This window comes from Mustela putorius, unplaced genomic scaffold (genome assembly GCF_011764305.1).
Source record: "Mustela putorius furo isolate JIRA1106 unplaced genomic scaffold, ASM1176430v1.1 tig00000743_pilon_pilon_pilon, whole genome shotgun sequence".
NCBI lineage: Eukaryota > Metazoa > Chordata > Mammalia > Carnivora > Mustelidae > Mustela > Mustela putorius.
The window spans coordinates 6,698,036-6,708,691 of NW_025421464.1; the positions used below are offsets into that span (position 1 = coordinate 6,698,036).

General features: G+C 45.3%; 1 long non-coding RNA gene across 1 annotated transcript; it reads right to left on the reverse strand.

Annotated features, from left to right (window-relative positions):
• Positions 1–5,599: 5,599 nt before the first annotated feature.
• Positions 5,600–9,290, reverse strand: LOC101670493. The gene is made up of 3 exons (XR_199044.2): positions 9,147–9,290; positions 8,177–8,320; positions 5,600–5,756 (listed from the first exon to the last, which is right to left on the reverse strand). It is a non-coding gene; the product is annotated as an uncharacterized LOC101670493 (long non-coding RNA).
• Between the last annotated feature and the right edge of the window lie 1,366 nt (positions 9,291–10,656).

Consider the following 10,656-nt stretch of genomic DNA (forward strand, 5'->3'; position numbering starts at 1 on the left):
CCCAGTTGTTCTGGCACCATGTATTGAAAAGACAATCTTCTCCATTGGCATCTTTGTTGAACACCAATTTACTGTAAATGAAAGGGTTTATTCCTAGACTCTCAATTCTGCTCCATTGATCTCTGTCTATCCAGTACCACACTGTCTTGATAAATGTAACTTTCTAGCAATTTTTCTTGCTTGTTTGTTTGTCTGTTTAAAGTAGGCTCCATGCCCAGAACTCACAACTCTCAGATCAAGACTCAGATGCTTAACTGGTTGAGCCACCTGGTGCTCCTTTAGTAAGTCTTGAAATCAAGAATTGTGATTCTTCTGAATTTGTTCTTTTTCAAGATTGTTTTGGCTATCTGAGACACCTTTTTTTTTTTTTTTTTTTAAATTTTAGAATCAGCTTGTCATTTTCTGGAAGAAAAAAAAAGTCCTAGGCAGAATTCTGATAGGAATTGCATTAAATTAGTATATCAGTTTGGGAGAATTGCTATCTTAACAAGATTAAGTCTATCTTTTTTTTAATTTTTTATTTTTCATAAACATATATTTTTATCCCCAGGGGTACAGGTCTGTGAATCGCCAGGTTTACACACTTCAAAGCACTCACCAAAGCACATACCCTCCCCAGTGTCCATAACCCCACCCCCTTCTCCCAACCCCCTCCCCCCAGCAACCCTCAGTTTGTTTTGTGAGATTAAGAGTCACTTATGGATTGTCTCCCTCCCAATCCCATCTTGTTTCATTTATTCTTCTCCTACCCACTTAAGCCCCCATGTTGCATCACCACTTCCTCATATCAGGGAGATCATATGATAGTTGTCTTTCTCCACTTGACTTATTTCGCTAAGCATGATATGCTCTAGTTCCATCCATGTTGTCGCAAATGGCAAGATTGCATTTCTTTTGATGGCTGCATAGTATTCCATTGTGTATATATACCACATCTTCTTGATCCATTCATCTGTTGATGGACATCTAGGTTCTTTCCATAGTTTGGCTATTGTGGACATTGCTGCTATAAACATTCGGGTGCACGTGCCCCTTCAGAACACTACGTTTGTATCTTTAGGGTAAATACCCAGTAGTGCAATTGCTGGGTCATAGGGCAGTTCTATTTTCAACATTTTGAGGAACCTCCATTCTGTTTTCCAGAGTGGTTGCACCAGCTTGCATTCCCACCAACAGTGTAGGAGGGTTCCCCTTTCTCCACATCCTTGCCAGCATCTGTCATTTCCTGACTTGTTGATTTTAGCCATTCTGACTGGTGTGAGGTGATATCTCATTGTGGTTTTGATTTGTATTTCCCTGATGCCGAGTGATATGGAGCACTTTTTCATGTGTCTGTTGGCCATCTGGATGTCTTCTTTGCAGAAATGTCTGTTCATGTCCTCTGCCCATTTCTTGATTGGATTATTTGTTCTTTGGGTGTCGAGTTTGCTAAGTTCTTTATAGATTTTGGACACTAGTCCTTTATCTGATGTGTCGTTTGCAAATATCTTCTCCCATTCTGTCAGTTGTCTTTTGTTTTGTTAACTGTTTCCTTTGCTGTGCAAAAGCTTTTGATCTTGATGAAATCCCAATAGTTCATTTTTGCCCTTGCTTCCCTTGCCTTTGGCGATGTTCCTAGGAAGATGTTGTTGCGGCTGAGGTCAAAGAGGTTGCTGCCTGTGTTCTCCTCAAGGATTTTGATGGATTCCTTTCTCACATTGAGGTCCTTCATCCATTTTGAGTCTATTTTTGTGTGTGGTGTAAGGAAATGGTCCAATTTCATTTTTCTGCATGTGGCTGTCCAATTTTCCCAATACCATTTATTGAAGAGGCTGTCTTTTTTCCATTGGACATTCTTTCCTGCTTTGTCAAAGATGAGTTGACCATAGAGTTGAGGGTCTATTTCTGGGCTCTCTATTCTGTTCCATTGATCTATGTGTCTGGTTTTGTGCCAGTACCATGCTGTCTTGATGATGACAGCTTTGTAATAGAGCTTGAAGTCCGGAATTGTGATGCCACCAACTTTGGCTTTCTTTTTCAATATCCCTTTGGCTATTCGAGGTCTTTTCTGGTTCCATATAAATTTTAGAATTATTTGTTCCATTTCTTTGAAAAAGATGGATGGTACTTTGATAGGAATTGCATTAAATATGTAGATTGATTTAGGTAGCATAGACATTTTCACAATATTTATTCTTCCAATCCAGGAGCATGGAACATTTTTCCATTTCTTTGTGTCTTCCTCAATTTCTTTCATTAGAACTTTATAGTTTTCTGAGTATAGATTCTGTGCCTCTTTGGTTAGGTTTATTCCTAGGTATCTTATGGTTTGGGGTGCAATTGTAAATGGGATTGACTCCTTAATTTCTCTTTCTTCTGTCTTGTTGTTGGTGTAGAGAAGTGCAACTGATTTCTGTGCATTGATTTTATATCCTGACACTTTGTTGAATTCCTGTACAAGTTCTAGCAGTTTTGGAGTGGAGTCTTTTGGGTTTTCCACATATAGTATCATATCAAGATTAAGTCTATCTTAACAAGACCCATAAACATGGAATGTCTTTCAATTTATGCAGATCTTTTTAAAATTTTTTTTAAGATTTTTTTATTTATTTATTTGACAGACAGAGATCACAAGTAGGCAGAGAGGCAGGCAGAGAGAGGGGAGGAAGCAGGCTCCCTGCTGAGCAGAGAGCCCGATGTGGGACTTGATCCCAGGACCCTGAGATCATGACCTGAGCCGAAGGCAGCGGCTTAACCCACTGAGCCACCCAGGCGCCCATTATGCAGATCTTTTTAAATGTCTTTCAACAATATCCTGTAGTTTTTAGACTATGAGCTTTACCTGTCTTTGTTAAAGTGATTCCTAGGATTTTATTCTTTTTGGTGCTATTGTAAATAGAATTATTTTCTTAGTGTTATTTTTGGATTGTTCATTGCTAGTATATAGAAATACAATGAGTTCTTTAAAAGATTTATTTACTTTTATTAAGATTTTATTTACTTATTTTAGAGAGACATAGAGCATGCAAGCTGGGGCAGAGGGAGAGACAGAGAGAAAATCTCAAGCAGACTCTCATGACCCTGAGTCCATGACATGAAATCAAGAGCTGTATGCTTAACTGATTGAGTTACTCAGGCACCCCAAAAATACAATGGATTTTTTTTAACTTGATCTTGGATCCTGTGACTTTGATAAATTTATTTATTAGTTCTAATAGTTTTTTTTAATATGAATTCTTTGGAATTTACTATATACAAGATCATGTCATTTTAAGTAGAGATAGTTTGACTTCTTCTTTTCCAGTCTCATTGTCTTTTATTTCTTTTTCTTGCCTAATTTCCATGGCTAGGACCTCCAATATAATCTTAAATAGAAGTGGTAAGAAAAGGCATCCTTGTTTTGTTCCTGATCTCAGGGGGAAAATACATTTGGTTGTGTTAGTATGTTAGGTATCATTTTTCCCCCCATAGATGGCCTTTAGCAGAATTTGAGGAAATTGTTTTCTAGTCTGCGTTTGCTGAATGTTTTTATCATGAAAGGGTGTTGTATTGTATTTAATGTTTTTCTGCATAGAGCTACTGAGATGATCATGTGGTTTTGTCTTTTATTCTATTGATATGGTGTATATTGTTTTCACATATTAAATCAACCTTGTATTTCTAGGACAATCCCACTTGATCACAGTGTATAATCCTTTTTGTATGTAGCTCAACTTGTTTTTTTAAAGGTTATTTACTTATTTTTTAAGTAATCTCTATGTCCAATGTGGAGCTTGAACTCACGGCTCTGAGATCAAGAGTTCCACATTCTACAACTGAGCCAGCCAGGGTTCTCTCAATTTGCCCTGCTATTATTTTGTTGCGGACTTCTATATCTGTGTTCATAAAAGATATTGGTCTATAATTTTCTTTCCTTGTGATACTTTAACAATCCCTTTTTAAAAAGCCACATCACAGTGTTGACTGCAATTCTATTGTCAGAAATTCCCTTCTGCGCCAGCCGAGGTGTTGGAAGAACTGGACTGCTCCCCATGTTGTCACAATCACACTGCAGCCTTGAACTTAACCCTCTCTGGACTTCAATCTCCTGCTGTGTAGTTACAAGGTCGTAAACTCTTTCAGAGTCATAGTCTCATGGCTGGAATGTACTCCCAGTCCAGTGCTCTTCCCCTGGGAGCACATCTGAAAAGGTCTTCACTCTTTCCTCCTCTGATAAATAAGATAGGTCAGTGCCTTAAAAACAAAACATTTACAAACATGTATATGAATCACCAGGGAATCTCATTAAAAGGCAGATGCCGATGCTTTAGGTCTCTGGAGGATCTTCTTACAAGCTCTCTGAAGAAGATCTATGGACTCCACTTTGAGTAATAAGAAACTAGAATATTGTTTCCCAAACTTCAGTCACATAAGTACCAGTTTCATACTTTTTTGCCATATCCTTCTTCCATCTATACAATTAAAATTTTTCTTTTAATTGACTAGCAATTAAATAGCTTCTCTGGACAAAATTTAGGTAATAATTCTAGGTAATAATACACATCAAATCACGGATTTTATGGACTAGTTATATTTTTTTCTAACACCCATTGAACATACCTATTCAACTAAAAAAAAGTCCATCTGTATATATCCAGAAATTATCTTATGTACCACTGATCCACACACCCCCACAAGGGGGGCCACATTAGAAATTCCAAGGGACTGAGAATGTGGTTCTTGCCCTTTAAACATCATCACACTTTAATTGGACACTTTTGACTTGCGTTTCATGATTTCACCCCATTTTTCTCTGCTGCAATTTGGCCAGTGATTCCTGTCTTTCCTTCTATTATCCACTCTGATTAACTCGGCTGCACCTGCCAGCCTTTATTCCTGCAAGCGCGTGGAGCGAGGTGTTCTGAAGATGTTGTTAAAATGCATGAGTTTGATCATATTCACTCTTTCCTATCCTAAGCGTAGGGGGCTGAGTCCTCGGGCTCATCTGGGCTGCGTTTCTCAGGCCTGGGTTTCACGGTCCTGGACAAAGACACCTACGGGAACCAGCCAGACCAACCTGCAGGGTTCTCTTGGTGGACATTTTTGGGGACATGGTTTGGCTGGGTCTCTGAGAGTCTGTGAGTTTCCCCTGAAATGTCTACAGGAAGTAGGGACCAGGGTGTGTGGGACATTTGCTTGGATTCTCCAGGAGCGGCTAGACCTGGAGAGTCTATATACTAGCGGCTAGACCTAGCTTTATGAGGCTAGACCAAGGCTGGCTTAGGGAATTTTGATTCGTCTTACTTCTGCTTCTTTGTTTCTTTCCATACTTGTAGGATAAATCACTTAGCCTCATTGAGCCGCCTTGTCTTCATCTGTAGAATGGGGATAATGACTTCCGCATGACATGGGAGGTACGGTAGTTTGATGGGAGGTCCGGGTTTGATGTCTAGTAGGCTGGTTCTCTCATTTGTGATGTGTGTGATGTCTGTTTCCACCTCTGTGAAATGGCGATAACAATGTGCCCTCACAGGGACAACAGGAGGACGAAGTGGTGTTCAGCCAGAGGCTGGTATAGAGTGACACTCTAAACAGACAGCAGCAATGACTACAATCATTGTCATCATCATCATTATTGTATAACATTTTTTAGTAAATCTTGAGTATTCTGATATGTAATATTAGGTTCATCTTTCTCACTCTCTTCTCCCCTTCTTTCCTGTGCTCTTGCCTTCCTTTCTTCTCTGCTTCTCACCGTTATAGATGCGTCTGACTGCAGCTGCAAGGGGCAGTGGGAGCTGAAATTGGAAAAATGGATTGTGGTCAGATACTGGAGGGACTCAAATGTCAGGAGAAGGAGCTTGATCGGCAGTCTAAGGGCAATAGGGAGCCATTGAAGGTTGTGGAGCAGAAACAGGGGATAGTGAAAGTGGGGGAGATGAAGCTGGCAGCACAGATTGGGAAAGAAGCTGGAGCCACAGAGATGAGGCAGCCAGAGGCTGCCTCACTGCCTAAAACCTGTCTGGGAGACGCAGCCCTTTTCCCCACTCTCATCTTGCCTACAGAACCCAGGTGGAGTGCCTTACTTTGCTGTGTGACCTCAGACAGTGCCTAACCTCTCTGAACCAGCAGTAAGGATGATCCTAGGCCTTGATGACACCTCCAGGCCTCCGCCATCTTCCAGGCTGCTCCCTGTGCAGAGATTAATTTGTTTACTCCCTTGCCTGGAGATGAACTGAGAGAACTAATCGTCCATCAGCCCCGGCTCCCCCAACCCTGCGCTGCCCCGCCCCAAATGTCCATTTCCTGGCAAATTATGTCCTTGCTGCCGCCAAGGCTGCTTGGAAAATGCTAATTTTATCCTCAAATTAAAATTTGTTCCCTTACCCTCGTTTTCATCAAAATGAAGCATCCAGAAACATTGCCACGGCGTGGAAGAGAAGGATCTGACATAATTTTTTAAATGCTTTCAATCACTCCGCCTTCTGAACACTGCGTCCTCTCACCCTGACCCCCTCCCCGTCTCCCCACCCCCCGAGGCAGCATTTACATTTCTTAATAACCCCTCATTAATATTCATGAGAAGGGGCGGGTAATAATGGCTGAGCACACCGCACTAATTCAATTTCCACCGCCTCGGCGTGTTTACTTAATCACCAAGGGACCTGGGTTACTCAGTACAATTATTTATTCGGAATTAGATCTGGAGGCATCTGGACTAGAAACAGGGAACCAGGAGCAAAATGGAAATCGAATTCTCTTTGTCTTTCCCTCCCAGCCACCTCCTCCTGACTGTCTGCCAAGGCTCCAGGCGGCCAGCAGGGCTTGGAGGACAAGCCGGAGCGCAAGTCAGTCTGTTCCTAAAGGCCTCGGCTTGTGCCGGGTTGGGGAGGGGGGCGGTGTTGAATGCGTTTTAGGTGCTCATAACGGTGGTCTAGGTGGTATTGCCAGGCCCAGCGGTGGGAGGTGGCTAGCCAGAAGTGGGGTCTTCCTGGGGGTGGGGGTGGGTCTTGGGGGTTGGCCCCAGGACCCGGTAGAGGTGAAGGTCTGTGACACTAAACCATGTATGCTCTCATCTTTCGCCCTCAGCTTAACCATCACCTCAGCTAGGATGCTTTTCCTAGCCCCCAAGACTAGGTCACATCCTATTACACCCGGGATATAATTGTTCCAACAATGGTTTCCGGTTAGTTTTTCATGGTGTTTCTCCTAGTAGACTGCCGGCTCCATGGAGGCAGGTCCCCTGACTCTCCTGGTCATCCCTGTGCAAGGCCCAGCACAGAGGACATGCCCGACAAATAATTGTTGACTTGTTGACTGATTCTTGGGCCTCTGTTCCTTATTTACAGAGTGCAGATAAGAATATCCACCTTGTGAGGTTGCTGGGAGGATTCAGTGACTTCGGTGTACAGAGATTCAGAGGATTTCTGTGTAACGAATGCACAGTGTTGAGCCCAGTATGGGACACATGACAAATGCTCAGTTAGCATGCGATGCTGTTATTCATATTATTGTCATTTCCGATTGTGGTGGAGCACAGAAGGGTTAACTGTGCTTTGTGTTGCCAGGGGCTGATTCCTTCAGGCTGTGTTTTCCAGGCTTCTGGGATGACTGGTTTCCAGCTGGGGCTGGCCCATGGGAGGCATTACTGGGAGACTGGAGGCTGGGAGGAACGGAGAAACCTTGGTATTTCTCTCTCTCGGCCTTGGGTGGCAAATCTGAAAGTGGCTTATCTCATCCATGCCGTAGCTCCTTCCTGGTTCCATATCCCAAGTGACCGTCTTCCTGGGCAGGCGACACCGCCCTCTGCCTCTGTCTCTTAGGTCTCAGAGCGGGGGCAGTCTCCTGCTGTTACTAAACTTGAAGCCGCATCACTGTCCTCAGCTTCTCAGTTCTTCCACCGTCTTCCATCTCTTCAAGTTCTTATTTTGTAAATATTCCAGTATTTCCTGGATAGACACTGAGCAATACGCTTCCCTATTCGGCCGTCGTCTCCTGGTGGAAAGGGCTCCATCATGCACCCCCATGGCCTGGACACCGAGACGCTCCCAAAAGGTCAATGAATGAGTGAGTGAATGAAAACATACTGATTATGCGACCTTTCTAGCCAGGCTTTACTCTTGCTTGGTCAAAGAGAGGTTTAAAGAGAAATAATTTCTCCCAGAGACTAACAAATGTTTGGACCGAAACAACATCAATAATAATGCTAATGAATTACCTTGTGAATGGAAAGGGCTTTATAAGTACTTCGGAGCCAGTATATTTCTTTGCAAGCTGTACAGTTCTGTACCCACATAGGGCTTTCCTTACAGTTTCAGTCCAGCTCAGCATTCCTGCTACCGTGACTTGCAGGCTGGGGAGGCTGGGAGGAGGGAACATAATGGATTGGAGGCAACATCTCAGCCAAAGAACAAAAGGTGGGGAGGCACACAGGGCACACTGGATGATTTCATTGGTATAGATTCATTCAGGGAAGTCTCTTCCCTTCTTTGCTGCCTCCGAAGCCCCTGGACCCCTAAGTGCCCAGCCAAAGCCCTTCATTAGAATTTCTCAGAACTAGGGGTGGGTTGGAAAAAGGTCAAGATCTACCAGTCTGCCTGCCTGGTGAGGGGAGCAGGGGCATTCCTTTAGAAGTCACCTGGAAACAACAGGGCGGGTGACATTTGGGATTCAGATCGGAGAAGGAGTGAAAGGGGATTTCAGATACGTTAGGGAGTGACCCAGCCTGTCTTAGATTGGGTTCCCCTAAAGCAGAACCCCAGACAAGGACGTGGGTACAAGTCATTTATTTGGGAGGTGATCCTGGGAAGCAGGAATGAGGGAGGCAGGAAAGTAGCTGGTTGCTGCTATGGACAACTGAGGTTCCATCCAGCCATCCCTTTGCTTACTATGTACACTCATTCATCCAGAGGATGGGTGGCTGGGGCACTTATCCACCAACCCCCATTCCCCCAGGGGTTGAGCTTTGCCCCAGGGGGCATTCATTCCCTCACATCTCTGCACTATGCCTGTGGTGGGCTGAGCAAGAGATGGGGTGGCCTCCAAAAAAGCCTTGAGGTAGACAAATTAAGAGGCTGGCCAGGCACTTGAGGGAGGACACTGTCAGTGCGCCTGGGCTCTGTGCACCACAGCTACAGCCGAGAGGAGGGAGATGGAGTGTGGCACAGGGCACCCGCAGCATCTCCCACCCTCCGCTGTCCCTGATGTTCTCCAGCCTCGGTGCCCGAACTCCATGGCCTTTCCTTTTTTTTCCTCCCTTCCTTCCTTGGGGAGAGAAAGGCTCAAATGAAGAGCCTGCCTGGCTCCTTCCAGATGGAAGATGCTGGGAGAGCCTTTAAGCCAGATTCCCTTATTCTAAGATTCTAAGAGTTGTCTGCAGTTTTGTGACAGTGGCCCTAGAATGCAGACTCTGCCCTTCCAAGGTTCTAGAACTTTCAAGATTCCACAGAATGGGGAGGGGGTTTCTGCTTTTGGACTTGTGTGGTCTCTGCCACCAGGCCTTGGGACCCCAGATAGGCTGCTGGGAGTACGCACCAGCTTAGAGGAAAGCCCCACGTGCCCCTGTCTTCAGGCCTGCTAGGACAGGTGAAGCCTCATTCATAATGGATCTCGTTGCTTGGCAAGCAGGGGGCCACAGATGTGCAGGGGTGGAGAGGGCACCCTGGAGAGACCCTTCTGTTCCCTCCGAGGAAGGAGCTGCCTCTGCCAGCCTGCAGGCCCCAACACCTGGCAACACCCACACCAGCACCGCCTCCCTCACCACACACCCCCTCCCCCGACTGGTTTCCTCTTCTTCTCCTGAACAAGGAGCCAATTTTCGCTCAGCGATCCTTTACCAACTGCCTAGGAAGTGCCAAGTGCTAGGTTAAGCATTTGAAACCTCTATCACGGATCGGGACCTCCATAAGCAAGATTATGGGGCGTGAGATATTTATTAGGGACCCACATGTGTGAAAGGGAAGGAAGGAAGCAGGATAGGATCAGTGAAATCAACCGATCGGAGCTCCACAAAACCTCCGAGCACTGCCTGGCAGGACCATTCTGCATCTGCCCAAATGGCCAAACCTTCAAACCCCTCGGCTTAGTCACCATGTTGCGGGCTGCCAGGGAAAGGGAGTGACCTCACGGGCCACAGGCTCTCTCCGTAGCAGAGGCGGACCTGGAAGAGCCAGTGGAGGCAGGCTGTCTGCCAGCCGCAGTCCCCACGCCGGGCAGCAAGCCCTTCCCTGAAGGGGTGTCTGAGCAGCCACTCATTTTGTCCACCACAACAGAGGTGATCCCATGGGGTACAACCCATCCGGGCAGGAATTAACAAACTTGTTTTACAGATGACTTCGCAGAGGTTGAATCCAGAGAGAGCAGCTTGCCCACAGCAGCTTTCAAAAAGGAAGCGAGAGTTGGAAACCAGGTCGGTCCATGGTCCAAATCTTATGGTCTCCTCGCCATAGGATAGCTGTCCTTGGCTCGTGGGATGCATTTTACCCATTTCCTGTAGGTGCAAATGGTAGCTCAATGGGGAGCACCAAAGATGTCTTCCCCGACCTTCACCCCCACAAAGTGTCCTCAGCCCCCTTTTCCGCTCATCTTTTCCCTTTCCCCTCTTCTACCTTTAACACCCACCTCCTCCCCTACTCTCAGTCCGCCTGGTCTGTGTGGATCTCCACCTCCTGTTCCAGGACGAAGCATGTGACCAGGCTT